Source organism: Lepidothrix coronata, unplaced genomic scaffold (genome assembly GCF_001604755.1).
Source record: "Lepidothrix coronata isolate B3197 unplaced genomic scaffold, Lepidothrix_coronata-1.0 Scaffold121, whole genome shotgun sequence".
NCBI lineage: Eukaryota > Metazoa > Chordata > Aves > Passeriformes > Pipridae > Lepidothrix > Lepidothrix coronata.
The window spans coordinates 3,140,325-3,153,628 of record NW_016690301.1 but is presented as its reverse complement, the minus strand read 5'-3'; the positions used below and the strand labels follow the sequence as shown (position 1 = coordinate 3,153,628).

At 51.5% G+C, this 13,304-nt stretch overlaps 1 protein-coding gene across 2 annotated transcripts in view; it reads right to left on the bottom strand.

Moving 5' to 3' along the window:
* PSD2 (pleckstrin and Sec7 domain containing 2) overlaps window positions 1-12,462 on the bottom strand; it is a 67,287-nt gene extending 54,825 nt beyond the window's left edge. For both annotated transcript variants that reach the window (XM_017825677.1, XM_017825676.1), the window contains exon 1: window positions 12,256-12,462. The gene's annotated coding sequence lies outside the window, so the exon portion shown is untranslated. The remainder of the gene's footprint in view (window positions 1-12,255) is intronic.
* Between the last annotated feature and the right edge of the window lie 842 nt (window positions 12,463-13,304).

Sequence of the window (13,304 nt, the reverse complement as noted above, 5' to 3'; positions counted from 1 at the left end):
TCCTCACTCCTGCAGAAGGAAACCATGACCCCCTTGGAGACCTTGCAGGGCTCCCCAAGGATTACACCTGCAGAAACCCACTGCAATTCACAGGAATCCTCCTGTGGTTCAGAGACAACCAGGAGCCCCCAGAGAGGGCACAGCAAAGGAGGGCAAGTTTTTACTGCATCCTGGGGGAAGGAGGAGAAGGGCAGCTCCCAATAGGGCTGTCGTTCCTGCCTCTCCAGGATGATGCTCCCCACGAAGTGGATCTGTCCAAGGTGGTTGTTTGCTGCAGGAGCCTGTGGTGCAGATCTAAAGCCTGCAGCTGTAAAGGCAGGTCACAAGGATACCAAAGGATCCCAATCATCCCTTCCCTGGCATGGGAGGAAAGGGGGGGAAAAGGGGCAGAGGCTTTCTGTGCCCTGGCACCCCATCTTCATGCAGCTCCCACAGCTCAGAGGAGAGAGCTTGAGAGCAGGATGCCTGTCTGGGTAACAGGTGGCTCAAACCCTGCCTTAGTGCAGAACAAACAGCTCATGATCAGTCCATCTTGTTCAAGACAGGAGTTTTTAAAGGGTTCTCCCAAGCAAACCTTATCCCTGAAGAGCAGGTTTTCTTGGTTAAGCTCAGAGCTGGCTCCATCCTCACCTCTACCTACCTGCTCTGGTGCTCACCTTCTCTTGAGAGGGAGCTTTATAGTTCAGGTGGCTGTAAACTTGGCTTCTTTCCTGGTTGTCTGTAGTTTTTTTACAAAACCAGGCTGTTCATGGGGCCTTTCCACTCAATTCCATGCAACCTTGTAAATGAATTCATTGAAACCCAGCTTTCCCCACAGCCAGGGTTACCTTCCACAAAAATCCACAAGAGCTGCAACTGCCATTCATAAACCATAAATGGAAACAGCCTTCTTCCCTTCTTTTTGCCTCCCTTTGCTTTGATCCTCCCTCCCCACATTCTCCCAGTACCCAAAATAATAAAACAGGGCTGGCAGCTGACTCAGACCCCAGAAAAGGAAATTCCTGCCATGCTGTCTGTCTACACCAAACCTGTGCAACGCCTCAGCAAGATTTCAGGAGGCAGCAGGTGAGTTCATCCTGTTTGCTCACTGGGAGAAACATCCAGGGTGATGGAGACCAGCACTGCAGAAGGAAATGGAGTTTTGGAAAGGAGGTGAACTTCCCTTCACGTGCCAACTTATCAATAAACCTCAGAGATGAGGACTAGTAAGGCACCAGACTTTTATGGAGATGCTCTGTCCACAGAAGTAGGTAGACAGGCTGTTTGCAGACAGATGGACTCCAGCCCAAGGGACACAGGGACCAGCAGCACCAGATGCCCAGAATGTGCAGAGATGGCTGGGCACTGGCTCTGGGCTCCCTGGGTGCTCAGTGTGACACAGAGAGCACTGAAGGGAGCAAGGTCTTCCTGAGGATCTCCCCAACCTGCCAGGAGAGTGGGAAGACAGCAAACAGACTTTTGTGGGTGCTGTCATCAGAGACAGCTGTTTTGGAGCCAGCTGGTGGTGTCCAAAGCTGATACACAGCAGCCTGCAACACCAGATAACTCCACACTTGTCAATTAGTGTGTGAAATCTCCCTTCTCTCCACACAGCACTCCTTCACCCACAGGGAACCACCTGGAGCAACCTGATGGCATTAGAGTGAATGGGACTATTACAGCCACTCTGGAAGCTGGAGGATGATGGAGAGGATCCTCCTTTGAGAAAGAGAACAGCAAGCATTGTGGATGTCATCATACACACCTACACACACCTCAAAAGTTCTGCATTTCCACCCTGCACCATCTCCAGAGAAAAAGGAGTAACTTCAGCCTCTTCTCTATGAAGAAGGGGATTAGGCTCCCTTGGCAGACAGGAATGGTCCTTGTTTTGCCCAGCAGGGACTCAGCCCTGGTCACAGAGTCACAGAATCAACTAGGTTGGAAAAGACCTCTGAGATCATCGAGTCAAACCCACGACCCAACACCACCTTGGACCCAACACCACCTTTGGTCTCCAAAGGGCTCTCCCTGCTCTATCAGTCAAACACCTTTTCTGCTTGCCAGCACAGCCCTGCACTCTCCAGGCCCTACAATGGTCCCCACGTCCTTGAGAACCCTGTGTAGACAGACAACTGGTTCAAGAATCTTGGCTGCTACTGAGTGCCACCATGTCAGCCTTGCCTTTCCAGCAGGGCTCCAGACCAGGAGCATTGGAACAAGGCACCCATGACTGGGTAGCAGGGACTGTGACTGCTGAAGCTGTTCATGCCCAGAAGGCATCAAATCCAGAAGTGGCTGGTTGTCCAGGTAGGACTAAGCCCTCCAATTGGTTTCAGCAAGCAAAGCCTAACATGGCTTCAACCAGTGTCCACTTTGGACCCAAGGCAGGAGAATCATCCATGAGCAAACAGCTGGGTAACTGTCACACCAGCGGGGATGTTCTATTTTCGTCTCGGAGAAGGAAAGGAAGAACAGCTTCCCTCACCCAAATCAGACTGAGATGCACTTATTTGGATTGAAAACACAGACTCAGCCAAGATTTGCTGACAGCCAACAAGGCTGGAGCTTCCCTGCCTAACATTGCAGGGTGTCAGGGCACGAAACATGGCAATTCCACTGAAGTCAGCAGCTCCACTTGGGCATAAAGCTGTGTGCCCAGAGGACCTGCAAGGAGCAGTCTGGGAGAATGAGATCTAATATGAAGGGACTTTAAGACGTCATCGAGACCAAATTAAGACATTCAGGAGGCAAAAGGCAAACTGCAGAAAGGAAGCAACGACAGGGGAGCAGACGGGACAATGCTGCAGGAAAATCACGTCCTCTCAGACTGGGATGTGAGCATCAGTCAGTCTGAGCATCAGACCTTTTCCTAGTGAATACTCCACCTATAAGCTCACTAATTCTACAGCAGGCCATTTTTTTCTGTGGTTTAGCCCAAAAATTCCACCTTCCCTGTCAAAACATTCCCTATAAAGGAAGTGGGGGCCAAGTCGATCTTCCTCTTCCAGAGGCAAAACAGATGGTCACTGAACTTCTGAAAACTGCCTGTTGGCTCTAGAACACCAAGGAGGCACCAACAGTTCATCATTCTTCCCTGCTGGAGGAGTCACACTCATTCTGTTCCCAAGGGTGCATGTTTTGCAGATAGCACGACCACTCCCCCTCCTTTCTCCACCACCTTTCACTCAAGAAAAAAAAGACCTTGGGCACACCTACGTTTTAGGTGTGTCCATCACACCTGTGTAATACTGTGTTGTCTCTCTCAGTCTCCCAGCCTGCAGTCTGCAGGGTGCAGAGACTCAATGAAATGGCTGAAAATATAATTGCATATTTATTCTCAGAACTCACAGACCGGGATGGAACCACTAAAAGAAAAGCAGGATTTCACTGCTCCGTTAGGATGTGGCAAGTTCTCATTATCTTTAACGGGAGATGCTAGTCAGAACTTGGATATACCAGAACTTGCTTGAATACACGGAAAAGCACTTTGAGTGGGACTCAGCTCGCTCAAATGTAGACATCTCCAGCTGAGCTCAGCCCCCAGGGTTCAGTCAGCAGAAAGGCTGCATCTGATCTGCATTAGAAGTCTGTGTTACAACCAGAAGAGTACTCTCTGCTGCTCTCTGACTGGACCCCCCAGCCTGGGACAGCAGCCCCAGCTGCTGATGTTTCTGGTGCAGACACCCACGAGGAGCACACGGCTCTCCTGCCCAGCACTGCTGACCACCCTTGGGGGGTCTGCTCTGGGACCTGAACTGCCTTCCCCAAGCACGGATGGCTCTGAGCACCATGAAATGCTGAAGCTGACTCGGTTTGAAAACTGAGCAAGTTGCCCAGAAAGTGCAACTGAAACCCTGGTGGAGCCATTTCACAGCTCCTGTGCAGAGGTTTGGTCTGCCCTTAATGGACGTGCTGGATAACCAAGGCAGTAGGAGTGGGATTTCCCTCACAAAGGAGTCAGCCTCTAACAGACACACTCCTAAACTGATGTAAAGGTGCTTTATAGAGACAAGGATGCTGCTTCTCCTCAGGGGAACTATAAGAAGAGCAAAAAGCACCATCAGGCTGATGTAATTGCATCAGGACAGTGCACTGTTTAACTACACCTGCTCTGGGGCCACAGGGCTCTCCCAACCTCCCAGTGTGCAAGATGCCCTGCACTAGATCTTGTGACAAGGGTACACCAGGCTGCAGTAGGTAATTTTGCCTCTTTTTTCAGGTGTTCTCAGGGCTTTTCTCCTGCTCCTTAGACATCATTACATTTGGGCATCAGACAATGACTTCAGGAACTGATGAATTACATTCTGGACTGAGGCTTCAGTGATGCACAGAGAGGCCAGAGGGGCCTGCCAGAATGAAGTGTGCTGTAAAGATGAAATACGGGTTCAGGAGCTGAATGCTGCTCAGCCTGGTTCAGCGCTGACCCAATGACATAGTGCCACACGAGGAGTGGCAGCCGGGACTGCTGCGGGAGACACGGCCCCAGACAAGAGTGCAAACTGCACATTGACTGTCTGGGACTGGGCATCTCTGATTTTTACAGCGTGCAAAATTAAAGGGACAGTGTCCCCAGGGTGCACTCCTTGCAGTTTGCTCTTATCTGGAGAGCAGAGGACCCCCCCTTCCCTTCTGATTGTGCTTACAGAAAACACCCAGCTCACTAAAGCACAGGCTTCTGCTACAGGATCATCCCCTACATCTGCCAGGAGCTGCTGTAATTTTGTGCCCTTCTCCTTTGGTCCGATGGCACTAATAGTAACACATCTGCATTTTAAGTGTTGCTATCACGCTGTGGTCTTGCTGTGATCCTGCACATCCAAACCTCCTGAGTTTCACCTGGGGTTGTTTCTCTGCTCCTGGTCCCCAGGCACTGCTGGGCCAACACTCCCACCAGGCACTGTGGAGTCAGCTCCTCTTGACATTATCCCAGCTCTCACACTGTGGACACACAGGAAATCCAGGCTTCCTGAAGCCACCCCTGAACACCCAGCTCTCCCCATTCTTGCATGCAAAACTAAAAAGACTTTAGAGGAAGCCTGTATTGGCTAAAGGAGGCAGGTCCAAAAGCCAGGGATAAAAATCTCTTGCTCTTTCCAGTCTTATGGTTTGGGGTGAAGGACAATGCCCATCCTGGTGTCCTGGGCTCCCACTATGAGGTGCTGAGCCAGAGGCAGGTCTCAGGGAGCTCAGGTGCTGAGCACAGTGTGGGCTCTGGGGATCACCTGCAGGAGCAGCACACAGGCACCATCCCAGGCAGAGGTGGTACAGGATGAGCTCCATGGATGCTGCTCTGGGGGCTGGCAGCTGCCTGTGAGGAACAGCCAACAGCCAGGACCACTCAACAGAGAGGAGGAGAGATGCAAAGGAAAAGGTCAGGCTTTATTACAAAGCACATTTGTAAATAAAGGGCTAATAAATGATTAGCAAAGGTTTTCAGCACCTTGCGAGGTTCATTTCTCAGGGTGGGAATAAGCAGAGAAGAAGGTCACCAAGACACAGGGGGGCTGCAGAAGGAGTCTCTCCATAGCAACAGCTCCTGTGCAGGTGACCAGAGCCCCACCACCCCCAGCCCCACCAACACACCCCTGGGCAGGGGCAGGGATGGAGAGGAAAGGACACTGCAGACTGAGTCGAGCCTTCAGGCTTGGGACCCTCAACCCACCCCAAGAGCCCACCCCAGCCCATCTCAAAGGTGGCAAAAGTCACCATCAGACCATGGGCCAGCAGTGCCATGCACTTGTCCCACCACCCCCTAGGAAGGAGCCACCAAAGGAAACTGCCTCAGCTGCTGCAGCAAATTAATTCTCTCTACTTCTGGGAGGGAAAACAACCCCATGATTTTTTGCTGCCTCAGTTTCCAGGCAATGGAGAAAGCTGCCTCCTGGGACCTGGGGAAGAGAGGGAGCTTTAATTTTGAGACAACATGAAGAGACCTGGACAAACAGCCTTGAAAGGATGTCCTTTCCTCGAAAGGCAGGTTAACACTCCCAGCTGCAGACAGTCAGCTCCTGTTTCCAAGCTCAGGACTCTGGTGAGGAGTGGCTCAATAGCTGCCCTTGCCTGGTGCTGCTAACTTAGGAGGCAAAACCTAAATACTCATTAAAGCAGCACTTGGCAGAAACCCCATCCTCAATTACAAAAATCAATTCATTTTTTTTATGAGTCTGAAGCCTTTGGGGCCTCATAATCTAATTAAATAAAGCTTCCTCGCTTTCCTCTTGCCTGCTCCCATAGCTTCTGTTGTACCAGCAAAGACAAATATATATTTTTAATTTAGCAGATTCCCCCTGCATGGTGTATCCCCTTCTGGACAGAGATCCTTTCTGTTCTCCCCATGCCTGTGTCCTGCTTGGGCAGGCTGCATCCATATCCTGGTTGCTTTTGTTCCTAAGAAGTGCCCAAAATACCAGGGGCCCAGTCCACCTCCACCCACTCCCACTGGCTGGGTACCAGTGCCCATCTGAGGAGAAATGTGCAGAACACGCCAGGAGCAGAGCCCATAGAAGGTAAGCTCAGCCTTGGGAACAGTGCCTTGTGCCACTCTGAGGGCAGGACTCAAGTCTGCAAAATCCATCCTTCATGGAATATCCTGAGCTGGAAGGGACACACAAGGATCATTGAATCCAACTCCTGGCCCTGCACAGGACACCCCAACAATCCCACCCTGTGCCTGAGAGTTGTCCAAATGCTCCTTGAGCTGCCAGGACGTGCAATGGGGAGAGGCTGAGGGTGAACTGGAGAAGGTGCCACAGAATCTTGGAATGGTTTGGGTTGGAAGGTTAAAAATCATCTAGTTCCAACCCCCTGCCATGGGGTTGGGACACCTTCTACTACACCAGGACCACCCTGTGTCCAGCACCAGCCAACACCAAGTGGCCGTGCACAGAGTGGGCAGAGATCCCTGTAAGTGGACCATCCAGGTCTGGATCAGGTGCTGGAAGGAGGTGGGAAGGTACCACAGGGAACTCCCTCTCCACCTCTGTGAGGATCTTGCCCAGAACTGTGGGAAATTTTTTGGAAAAATTGTTCATTGGCCAAAAATTGTGATTACAGGTCAGCTAAACCTTACCCAGAGTTGTGATGCATTTGTGCTGCAACCACTGAAGAGGTGGATTTTGAAAAAAATACCCAAACTGTAAAATAAATAAATAAATAAATAAATAAATTAATTAATTAATTAATTAATTAAAAAGTTGCAAGAACTGAGCTTTATGCTTGGACTTTGGAGCAGGTAAACAAATACAGAAAACAAAAAAAATGCCACCCTTCAATTTAGTTTGGTATTACAGCATTTCCCTGCAATCTTACAATTTTTTAAGGATTTAAAAGAAGAAGATATTTGGGTCACATTTGTTTTTTCATATCAAGAAAATAATACAGAGACAACTGCACATGGGGGAGGAGAAGCTGAGCTCACATCGTTTTCCCTGGGCTTTCCAGTTCAGTCAGTGAACTGTAAGTGTAGCAGTCACCTGGGTCTGAGGTAGGTCTTCCTGCTCAATGCTGATCAGGAGAGCTCATGCTTCCAACCCCCAAAAAGGGGACATCACTGGGATTTGCTCCCCTAGTGCAGAGCTGCGGGTTTTTCTGTTGAGGGGGAATTCAGTTCTCCATCACAGAGCCACAGAAAGGCCACAGAGAGATGAGGGGCTCAGCTGCAGGGCCCGCAGGGGGACACGGGATGGGCAGTGACTGCACAAGACACCAAATCCAGCTGTGAGCCCCCCAGTCCACAAAACACTTCATCCAGAAGATCACAGAGGGATCCTGTCCCCAGTGCTCTCCCTGCCACACTCACATCACACTGAAAGCTGCAGGAGACACTGGGGGTCTCCGTGACGTGGAGGTGTCTGAGCTGGGCAGCAGGAGATACAAAACCAGTGGACCTCTGCTTTGCCACAGTGGGCTTTGGGAGATGATCCTTGGACCAGAACATGTCCCATGATGTAGAGGAAGGCAGAAACTCCTCAGATGAATCCTGTGCTCGTCCTGCTTGACAGGAAACCTTGCCCCTTCCCTGCCCCGATGAGGTGTCTCAAGGCAGCTGGCAATGTCAGGGCATCCCACCAACACCACCTTTGCTGGGAGCCATCCAGGCTGCCTCAGGGAACAAGAGGATGGAGGAGGAGATGAAGCAAGGCTGGTGGTACCACAGAGGTGACAGCCTGACCAGCTCACATGGGACCCCTCAGAGCAGCTCTGGGAGGATCCCTTCAGGTGTGGGCTCTTCCTCTGGGACCCAGTGTGAGCATGACTCCTGTGCTCGACATGGGGGGACACTGGTCCTTCAAACAACCTGCCAGCCCTGTCTCCTCCACAGCCACCAGTCAGGCCCTTCAAGACTGACTGAAAAACCACAGAGCTGAGAAACCCTGAGGGGAGTATGTGAGCTGATGAGAGGAGGAAGAGGAAGGAGTGGAGGACATAAAAGCAGTGAAGAGGTGGGTGACAAACCCTGTGCCAGGCTGAAGCTTGCAGCCCAGAAAAAGCATGGAGAACACAAGAAGGGGCTCAGGCTCAGCTGCACCACCTCTGCTCAGGCTTCCTGTGGCTCTTATGTTTTCTGGCCCTGCCTGGTGCAAGTGAGGGAGAACTGGGACTGATCCAGTGATGGGAACAGCGTTGTCTCTAAAGGAGGAATCACTAGTGTCCCTACCTGGGCCTTGAGCAGAGCTAGGAGCTGCCCAGGGTCAGGAAGGGCAAGTTATGGGCTGCAGGGAAGGGCCTCCCTGAACATCTAAGCCACTCATCTCCTGGAGCTCCTGCAGGAAGACAAAGGGACAGCAGTAAGGACGAAGGGTGAAGTGGTTACTGCCCAACTTGGACAGGCACCTCTCCCCCATGAGCCCACCCTGCCAGTCACCTCCCCTGGGTCACAGGAAATGAGGGAGGGAGGCAGAACTGATCCCACCCTTCTCATCTACAATTCCTGCACCATAACCACCACAGAGAAGTGCCATGAGCCTCCTGTGCAGAAAACACCACTGCACCATTAATATGGGTCCATCTTACCACTGAGGCTCAGTGCACTGAGCCTGCCATGGACCCTGTCCCAGCACATCCCTGCTGAAAGGGCAAGGAGGATGTTTCCATCCCCAGCAAATCTGGTAAAAAGAGGTGTGTCCACAGCAGAGGCTGTGAGGTAGCAGAGCAGCAGCAACTGCAGGAGATGTGGCCACTTACATCAGCAGATCACCCGCTCCAGGGGCTGCTCACACACAACCTCCAAGCAAGCTTTTCCATCAGCAGGAATCAGCACTTCCCTGGCAGTAGCCACAGCTCCCTCCCAGCCCAGGGAACATCCTCCTGGCAACACCACCAACCTGTGCAAGTCAACAGGGCCACACACAGATGCCTGAGCTGATCAGGGGATTCCATCTCCTTCTGGCAACAAGTGACAGCTCCAGCTTTGGGCAGAACCACGGACACCACACGGGACACCTCCAGACTTCAAAGGAGACTTTGCACTTCAGTCCCTTTGACATGGTGGCCTGATTTACCCAGGGCTGTGTGTCCCTGGCACAAACCATGGCACAGAAGCTTGTGGCAATGCCGGATGGAGGGATCTTCACTGATGGGAAAATCCGTGGAGGAAGGGGACGAAAAGGTGTTGGGTGATGGGATGGAGAGAAGGGATGGTACTGTAAGCTGAAGCCCAGAAGAGCAATACAGGATATTACAGCAGGGAGATGAGAGGTGAGCAGCACCCGGGGGGTGAGCAGAAAGCCAAGACACCTGTGAAGGCCTCACACTCAGAGCTGGGTGCAGCCATGAGGAGAAATGAGGCAGGTACCTCCTGCCAAGAGTCCAACTCTGTGTGAAGAGCCACATGATGGGCCACGTGATGAGGGCACCAAAGGGGCTTCATTTCAGTCACCCTGGGGTCAGAAAAGCATGCCCTCATCTTGGGCACCTCAGGAACTGGTCTAAAACTGCCTGGCTCTCTCTTGCCACGTGCTGTGAAGCTCTCGTGAGTGGCCTCAGCAAAGCACACCCTCACCCCATCCACCCAGTCACCACAAACCGGTGTTACTGCTTCCCATCCTCAGCTCCCCACCGGCCCTGCAAGCAGGACAGCACCATCCAGGCACTGAACAGCCCCGGGGGGCACAGGCAGGGGCGTCCTGGCAGAGCTCCTGCATCCCCTGCCCAACACTGCTGCTGTCACCTTGGCAAAGCCACTTGGCCACCCCAAGCCTCAGTTTCCCCAGAGAATAATCCAGCCACGTCCTGGGGTGGGCTGAAGAACACACTGAGACAGGAGGAAACTCGGTATTAATTCGGAACTACTCGGCTTCCAGGCTCACAGATGCAAGGGTGCCTCCAGGGAAAACCACCTACTTCAACTCCACTTGTGCCTAACTTTTAGGGGGGGAAAGGACACAGAACGAGGACCATCCATTTTGTGAATCAGCCATCTCTCTGACTTCCCCTCTGGGCTCGGCCGCCCACTTTCAGACTTTATCCATTGTTTGCCTGGACTTGTACAGGAAAAAATCACGTTAAGGAAAATCCTAGCTGAATCACACACTTTGGAGCATTTGCAATGGACAATTTGACAAGGACATGGGGATTTAACATATTTTTAATGCAAAAATATCTAATGATAATATGCTTCACTCCTGGCTAAAAGACATTATCTACTGGCATGGGGGGAATTTAAGCCATAATACCAGCTACTATAATGCAGGCCTGGAACTCCATGCAAATATTATCCTGATCCAACAGCTACAAAGCTCTGTTTATCCTAGTAATTAATTCTGTCTTATGTTTAGTGATACAATTAGAGAAACACTGCCGTTCTGATGGGCTTGCTTCCACCAGTGCCTTTTACTATATTTACATCCCCACAATAGGCTTGGTCTCACAGAAAAGGGTGAAATTGCATTTATGGAGACAATGCCACATGCATTCCCAAAGCATTTTAGAGATGTAAAGTTAGGCTCCAAATTGCACGTTTATTGTGTGAGCACACAATGAGCTTAGATTAAATATTGACTAAAGCCAGCCTAACACCCAAAATAATGAAGATGAGCACAATAGTGAGATTTACTCCCAGTTGCTGGAGAAATACACATCTGTAACATATAACATGCCCTTCCCACAGATATACTCTTTGTATTCCAGCTAGCCTTAGGCAGGAAAAATTTCATTCTCATAAATTATGGATTTTCTTTCCCAACTGCCAACACATCCATATTACCAGTTGCAAAGCAAACAAATATGATAAAAAAAAAAAAAAAAAAGAAATGCCATTCCCCTGACACAGTGACGAGCAGGTGAGTGGCTCCTTGGATCCACAAAGTTGAGGCAGCAAAATGGAAGATAAACATGGCTAAAACCAGAGCATCCTTTCCCTTTTGTCCCCCAAGGTGTGGGAGCCGGCAGGGAGGTGTGGGCATGGCAGGTACCTTTTTGGAAAGTACTCCCAGCCTTAGCTGTGCTCGGAAAACTATCTGTCCTTCTCACGCCTTCCTCCTCCCCAGACTCGTGGAAGGAATTCAGGGAGACGCGGATGCTAATGGAACAATTACGATAATAACACAGTGCTGAGCAGGGGCAACACACCCCCTTCCCAGCAGCTCGACCTCTAAATCCCCTAATACGGTACCGCTTCATTCAAGATTATAAGAAATTGTAACCCAGCAGAGACAAAAAGACACAGGAGGCAAAGGCAGGATCTCACTCGGCGGCGAAGCCCCACTCCAGTCCAGATGCAGTCATATCACTTCAGCTTCTCTGTACCATCTCCATGACAACCATGTAATTTGGATGCAATAACCACTGCCGAATTGATCCTTAAATGTAGCTTTGTTATAAAACATAATACTGACCGTGTCAGGCTCAGGATAAAGAGAAGTAGCCCCCCTACCAATGAGGACTGTGATTTAAGAGCCTTCCCCACCCCCCTTTAAATTTTCAGCTTCAATAACTGCGTGGATGAGTGGATTTTTAAGGCAGGGGCAGCAAACACCATTTGTGTGTGTGTGTGTGTGTGTACAGCACGCTTTAGGGTAACATTGCAAACGAGACACCACACTGAGGGCTGGAAAAATGTGTCAACGTATATCCAGGGAATGGGCATCTTCACACACACACACACACACACACACACACATGTATGGGGAGGTTCAGTCTCCAGCAACTGAAGCATACAGCTGATGCATCAAATAATCCTAATAAGAATCAAACCCTACAGAACTAAGCAAAATAGGAGGGGGGATCGATGTACGGCACGACAATGAGAGCAGGGGAGCTCGCACTGGCACTTACCCGAGCAATGAGCTGTTTAATTTTTGGTCCCTTCACAAATGCAGCTCCCTTTTCTCTTCAACAATCCATGCAAAATAATCTGCAGTCCCACCGATGGAGGAGTGGCCCCGTCCCTCCCCCTCCACCACCTTCCTAGACCTCCCTGTTATTGGCTTCCTTCTCCCTCCTCTCCTGCTCTCCCTCGCTCGCTCGCTGGCGATGGTTACACCTCCCAGCCTTCCCCCAAGGTGTCAAGAGACTGCTGGGGATCCAGCAGGCAGGGTGGGAGGGGACGGGGAGAGGGGGAGGAGGCAGGAGGCATGGTGAATGGACCGGGGAAAGGATGGAATAAAGCCCTTGCTGGCGAAGCCCCCGGCAGAGCCCCTGGCAGGAGCAGACCTGCTGCTGGCTGGGAGGCTCTGCTCGCCAGGCAGGAGCTGCCAGGGATATCCCCGGAGTGCTGGGGCTTGTCCCCCCACCACACACACCTGCAGAGTGCTAAGGGACCGGTCTGCTTCCTGCCAGCAAATTGTCACCCTGCAAACTGAGACTGGCTTGAAGTTTTGGGCTGAAATCCTGCCAAATGCTCACACTGCCTTTAACAACTGATGCACTCCCAGACGCAGCACTGGAAATGCTTCAAGGACCCACCTCGGTGCAGACCCCAGCACTGCAGCTTGGGTTGCTCTGTGCCTCTGGGCACTCCCAGAGCACACCTGCTGCAGCCCCATCCCACCCCCGTGCATCCCACCCCATGGCTGAAGAGCCCCACTGGTCTCTGCAGCCCCATCCCACCCCCGTGCATCCCACCCCATGGCTGAAGAGCCCCACTGGTCTCCAGCAGGAGTGCTGTCCATGTGCCTGCCTGCCAAGCTGGCTCCAGAGCCTCCCCCCACTACGGTGGGCAGGACCAGGAGCCTGCTCACCACCCCTGATGCTTCTCCATCCTGACATCTCTTGCATGCGAAGGCAGTGCTTTTGTCTACAGGCTAATCCAGGCACCTGGCTCACCAAGGTGCCTGGGGAGGCAGTGTGGGGTGGGGAGGCACATGGACACCACGCTTTTCCTG